We start from the raw sequence: 6,549 nt of genomic DNA, 5'->3' as shown, positions 1-6,549 counted from the left end.
TTGGTTGTTGGCTTAGGGGGTTCCCTGGGTTACCAAAAAAAAAAACAGTTGTCCTAGAAGTTGGTATGTCTCTAAAGTACTTTTCCTATCAACTTTATAACCAGCTAAACTAGTATTTGAGTATCCAAAAAGAGTAAAGTATCCTCTTTTTGGATACCACAAACCTAACTCAGGATTAGTGGCAATTTATTTGATAATACATTTAATAGCATTAAGATGAGATTCTCTAGGATCAGCTTGAAACCTTGTACACATGCACACACTACACTGAATATCAGAGATTCTCTAGGATTAGCTTGAAACCTTGTACACATGCACAGACTACACATAATATCAGAGATTCTCTAGGATCAGCTTGAAACCTTGTACACATGCACATATTACACAGAATATCAGGACGAGAAGCAGTAAGATATAGAAGAGAACCAATCATGTAAAGTAAGTCTTCTGGTCCACCTTCTTACCAACTCCATTCTAATCAAGTTTGGAGGAACTTAACATACGAGTCTCAGTCTTTTTGCAATTCTCCATTCCAAACCTCTTAACAACGTCTTTGGCATATTTTTCTGGATATATGAAGGTTCCTTCTTTGGATTGTCTGACTTGTAGACCTAGAAAGAATGTTAATTCTCCCATCATGCTCATTTCGAATTCTTCCCACATAGACTTAGAGAATTTCTTTCTCAAAAACTCATTGGAAGAACCAAAGATAATGTCATCGACATATATTTGGACTAGCAAGAAATGTTACATTCTTTCTTGATAAACAATATAGTGTCAACCATACATTTCTTAAATCCATTACTTACTAGAAACTTACTAAGCTTTTCGTACCATGCATGAGATGCTTGCTTCATATCGTATAAGGAAGGCACTTTTGACATCCATTTGAAATATTGGTGGTTGTTTATTCTTTAGACAAAGTCTGGCTTTTTGGGATCTTCAAATCTTGGTGGTTGTTTCACATAGACTTTTTCTTAGATAAATCCATTGAGGAAGACTCTTTTAATGTTCATCTAAAACAGCTCAAAGTTATGAAAACAAGCATAAGCAAGCAATGGTCTTATGGCTTTCAACCTGACTACCGGTGCATATGTCTCATCATAGTTTATCCATTCTTCTTGTGAGTAACCTTTTGCCACAAGCCTTGTTTTCTTTTCTATTACCTTGGCCTTTTCATCCATCTTGTTTCTAACACCCACTTAGTCTCAATTACAGACTTTCCTTTTGGTTTGGAAACCAATTCCCAAGCGTCATTGATCTTAAACTGCCAAACGTCTTCTTGCATAGCTTATATCCAACTTTCATTAGGCAAAGTTTCTTCTACTTCATTCGATTCTACTTCAGAAATAAGTGCCAAAGCTTCTTAACGTTCCTTGCCCTTGGATCTAGTATGGATTCTTTCTTCTATATTTCCAATAATGAGATCTTGAGGATGACTTGATTTGTGGTTCTACTTTTTGTTGTATTTGTCCTTTCCTTCAAGAGTCTCCTCGGTTTGAGATGGTTCCTCTTGCTTCTCTTCAATTTGGACTTGTTCAACAAGAGGGAGGTTCGGTTTAGGAGGTTCAGACTTAGCTAAGTTGTGTCTGATCTTATTGATGCTAATAGACTTCTTGAAATATGACATTCATTGATTCTTCAACAGTCTGGGAATTTTTGTTGAAGACTCTGTATGCCTTACTTGTTGTAGAATAGCCAAGAAATATCCCTTTGTCTGACTTATCTTCAAACTTACTCAAACAATCATTTGCTTTTTTAAAGATAAAACACTTGCAACCACTTAGAAATAAGAAATATTTGATTTTCTACCTTTGTAAATCTCATAGGGGGTTTTCTCTAGGATGGGCCTTAGAAATACTTTGTTAATTATGTAGCAAGCAGTGGAGACTGCTTTTGCCTAAAAGCGAGAGCAGACTCTGCTTTCAATTAATAGAGTTCTGGCCATTTCCTATAAAGACTGATTTTTCATTTCAACAACTCCATTTTGCTCTAGAGTGTAGGAAGATGAGAAAATATGTTGAATATAATTTTCATCACAAAAACTCATAAAATCTTGATTTTCAAACTCTCTCCCATGATCATTGTAATGTTAGAAATAGCATAACCCTTCTCATTTTGGACATTTTTAGCAAATTTTGAAAAATAGGAGAAGGCTTCTGCTTTATTTGCCAAAAAGAAAGCTCATGTAAACCTTGAGTAATCATCCATAATCACTAGATAACATTTCTTACCTCCAATACTTTGGGTTTTAGTCGGTCCAAAAAGATCCACGTGAAAGAGCTGCAAAGCACGATTAGTAGAAATATGATTTATAGATCTAAAATAACTTCTAACCAGTTTTCTTAAAGTGCATGTGTCACGCCCCAATTCTCCAAGTGCGTATCCATCCCTCATTGGTCGATTAATAATGATGTCCTAGGACGTATTGCCGACCCATTTATTTTAATACGCATACGGAAGCAAATAAATAATCCCCAGATAACAACAAAATAGGATAGGAAAGTAGGGCCAAAATTTTGAAAATCAGAAACTACAACAAATATCACACTCTTATTTATATATCATAAAAGGCCATACACAAACCAAGTTGTATACATACCATACAAGCCACTCTATTCACAAAGTCTACAAAACAGGGGTGGGAGTTTCACAAACTATGGATCTTCGTCCTTCTCTCCATCTTCATCCACACTCCAACTGGAGCCTTCAGCAGAATACATCGGGGACCCTGGATTTGGTAGGTCCAGGTCTACGTCCACCACTAAACCCCCTGGAGGATCTGCTGTGCCCTTTCCAAAAGCAACCTCCAACACATACAGAGGTATCTTATATTCTGGTATGGGACCCTCTCTTTGGCCATCCTGAGCCTAGTGATACCATGATTTGTATCGGTGGGGTACCTTTTTGGGTAGACCCGCATCGACTCAGACTATGGACCTTACCAACTCATAGGTCCAGCCCGTAGGGCTCCTATGCAATGGAATATAAGACGTCTATTCTGTGACTACCAAAATACTCGGGAGGAGTTGCCATCGAAGGACCTGAAATATTATCCTACAACAGGGTGAGATGACGTCTCAGCGAGTTTAACCCTTAAGACTTGACTAGGAAGAAAATACGCCATGAGGGCTGTCTAAGCACAAACACGAGTCGGAGGACTTATCTTTGTCTCAGTTCCTTCCTGTAAGTCAGTATATCTTATAGACACACAAGGCACATCAACCAATCATTTAAATTCACCAAATTAGATCGAATCATCAATCAATCGACTCAATCGATTACATGTCATCACGACCTTCTCTCGGTTAGCCAATCAATACTATCTATGAAGTCTGATCATCTTAGGATTGCTCACTCTAAGCTGATATATAGATAGTATAGCTCGCACTAAGTTGATAAATAACATTGCTCACTCTAAGCTGATAAGTAACATTGCTCACTCTAAGCTGATAAAGTATACTGCTCGCTTTAAGTTGACATATCGAGGCCCTCAGGCTAATATAGTATACCGGTATACTGCTATTAGAGCCCATTGGTTGATATAATATACCACCTTGACCATCTATTCAATTTACCATTTCTATCATATTCGATAAAAATACTCGAGTGTGGATACAGGGTCGACCTTAACCAAAATACAATATTTTCTCTTTTGAACATCCCACTAGTTTATGTAGTCCCAAAATAGATTTTTGGCCATATAGATCGACACCCGGTAATTTTCTAATTAATTACCAAAATTATCAATTTTTGAGATAATTACCCACAATAACCAATCACACTCAATTTGCACAAAATAACAGTCAATTAAATAATTCAATCACACCATTGCAATCGGCACGAAATTCTGGTCACCGACTATCCTGGACTAATTTTCGAAAAATAATTAATTAATTAAATAATTACGAAAATTAATTATTAAAGACCAATAAATGCCAAAAATAGCAACTTAGGCCGGAAAAGCCTAATTAAAAGCCGAGACGGGCCCGAAATTTTTTTGAACCACTTTAAATAAATACTAGAGCTTGTCTAGGCTCTAATTACACTACTCTAACCACCTAACATGCAATAATGATTAATTAAATTGCTAATCTAAACTAATTATCCACCTAATCCATACTTAGTCTAAAATAATCAATCCTTAAATGTTATTACTAGTAAGTTAAACTCACTTGATTAATAATCCGCTCGGATCAAAATGACGAGGACATAGAGAGGGTCAGACACTTCATAGCGGGACTGCCAAGTAGGGTCGGGAACGGCCCAAACAATGGCTATGAGACCCATAGCTGTGTGGTTCTAGTTGGGGCCGAGAAAGGGCTGAGCGGTGTTGGCTGAGGGGAAAATGGCGACAGCAACTGGCGGAGGGGCTTCCAGCGGCTCTACAAGCTTCCCTGACGATAGGCGGAGGCTGGATGGCGGTGTTCAGGCTTCGATGGTGATCCAGAGGCCTCGTAAGACGGCGAGCAGACGAGAAGGAGGCGGCTAGACTTGGCAGAGGTGGAGGGACGCGTGTGGGCAAATGATGGCGATGCGGTGGCTTTGGCAGGCTTCGAACGGGTGGCGCGGTGGCTTGGGCTGGCTGCTGGTTCTTCTCTGGAAGTTTTGGAGTCTTTAAGCTGCTTGGAAAGGAGAGAGGGGACCAACTTGCCTTGGAGGGTCCCTTTTTGGTCTCTCTTTTATCCCCTTGTCCCCTTGACCGGTCTTACCTTGTAGCTAGCCTCCTTAGCTCAATTTCCGGCCACAAAAACTCCTTCTAGAAAGCCTTGAAGTAGTCCAAATGTTGTGGGCAAGGGGGACAGATGAATTTGCATAACATTTGACTTAATTCCACTTCAAATCCTCATTGAATCAAATCAATTTGGCCTCTATAAATTCAACCAATGAGTCTTCGATCAAATTGACATTTCCTTGCCAATTGATCCTACTTGTATCCCAATTTCACAATAAAAAACTGTTCTTTGTATTTTCTAGTTGAAAACAGCCCTATCTCAATTTTTTCCGCAATAACCTCGGTTTGTAGAAAAATCTTCGGAGACCGAGTCGACGTTCCTAAAATGACTAATGACATGAAGGAAATTTCAATTTCTAAAATCGGATTCAAATTCGCGGTTAACTTCAATCTGACGCGATTTTAGCGTGACTTAGGCTACCGGGTAGCTTTCAGAAATTTTTAGTGCAAATGACCCATGGTCGATTTTCTTCGAGCCACAATGAACCTTTTTGACACATTGGTGACTCTTGGTTGTCGTGAAAATCTCGAGGATTCAAATACGGATATAGAGAACCAAAACGATAAGAAAAATTAGTCTAGTGCTTATTGACGAGAATTTCTCATTTTGGTGGAATCACCCACGTTTAACCACACATCTCAGTCGGACCAACTTATTTCTAATTTCCCATCGATCTTTACTGTGCTGTAATGATCTCTGCAGATGAGCACGGTCAAGTAATCAATTCATGGTTGAATTCTCAAGTCTATTGCATTAAAATTCCTTAGTGACTTCCCTAGATAGTCTAGTTATTTTAGGAGTGATCAACTTTGAGAATAACACTATAAGCGCATCGATGAAAGGCTTGATTAATTTAATCAAAAGCAAAAGTAAAAATCCAGGATGTCACAACTCTTCCCCTCTTATTAAAATTTCGTCCCCGAAATTTAAACCATTACAATCTTTAAACAAAAATGTGGGGGTACAATTGTCTCATAGACTCTTCACTCTCCCAAGTTGCTCCTTCAATGCCGTGGTGTTGCCAGACCACTTTGACCAACTGGATGGTCTTTGTATGTTGAACTTGTTTCTTTTGATTCACAATCTAAACTGGGCTTTCAACGTATGACACTCTGTTATCCATGTCCAATTCTTCAAAATTAAACACATGGGTCGGGTCAGGCTCGTATTTCCTCAATATTGACACGTGAAAGACGTCGTGCACTTGCGCTTGTCTTAGTGGCAAAGCAAGACGATATGCTAGAGTCCCGGTTCTCTCAAGAATTTCAAACGGACCTACGTACGTCGGACTTAGTTTTCCTTTCTTGCCAAAGCGTGAAGTACCCCTCATTGGTAACACCTTCAGAAAAATGTGATCACTAACTTGGAATTCCAAAGACCTTCGGCGCTTATCTGCATAACTCTTCTGTCAACTCTGAGCAGTATTTAGTTTGTCTCTAATCACGGCAACTGCATCCACTGACTGCTGAACCAACTTTGGCCTTATGATATTTCTTTCCTGGACTTCATCCCAACATACTGACGTTTTGCACACTCTGCCAAACCATGCTTCGAAAGGAGCCATATGATTGCTCTATGATAACTGTTGTTGTACGCGAACTCGACCAGATGAAGCTATTCTCCCAATTTTGTTTGAAATCTAGTACGCAAGCTCACAACATGTCTTTGAGGGTCTGAATCATCCTCTCAGACTGGCTATTCGTCTGAGGATGATTTGTTGTATTGTATTGTAGCTTCGTACCTAAAGCACTCTGCAAGCTTTTTTAGAAGGCAGCTATGAATCTTAGGTCTCGATCTGAGGTGATCGTCACCG

This window comes from Eucalyptus grandis, chromosome 3 (assembly GCF_016545825.1).
Source record: "Eucalyptus grandis isolate ANBG69807.140 chromosome 3, ASM1654582v1, whole genome shotgun sequence".
NCBI classification, from domain to species: Eukaryota; Viridiplantae; Streptophyta; class Magnoliopsida; order Myrtales; family Myrtaceae; genus Eucalyptus; species Eucalyptus grandis.
The sequence above is the reverse complement of the archived record's forward strand: the minus strand, read 5'-3'. Positions refer to the sequence as shown.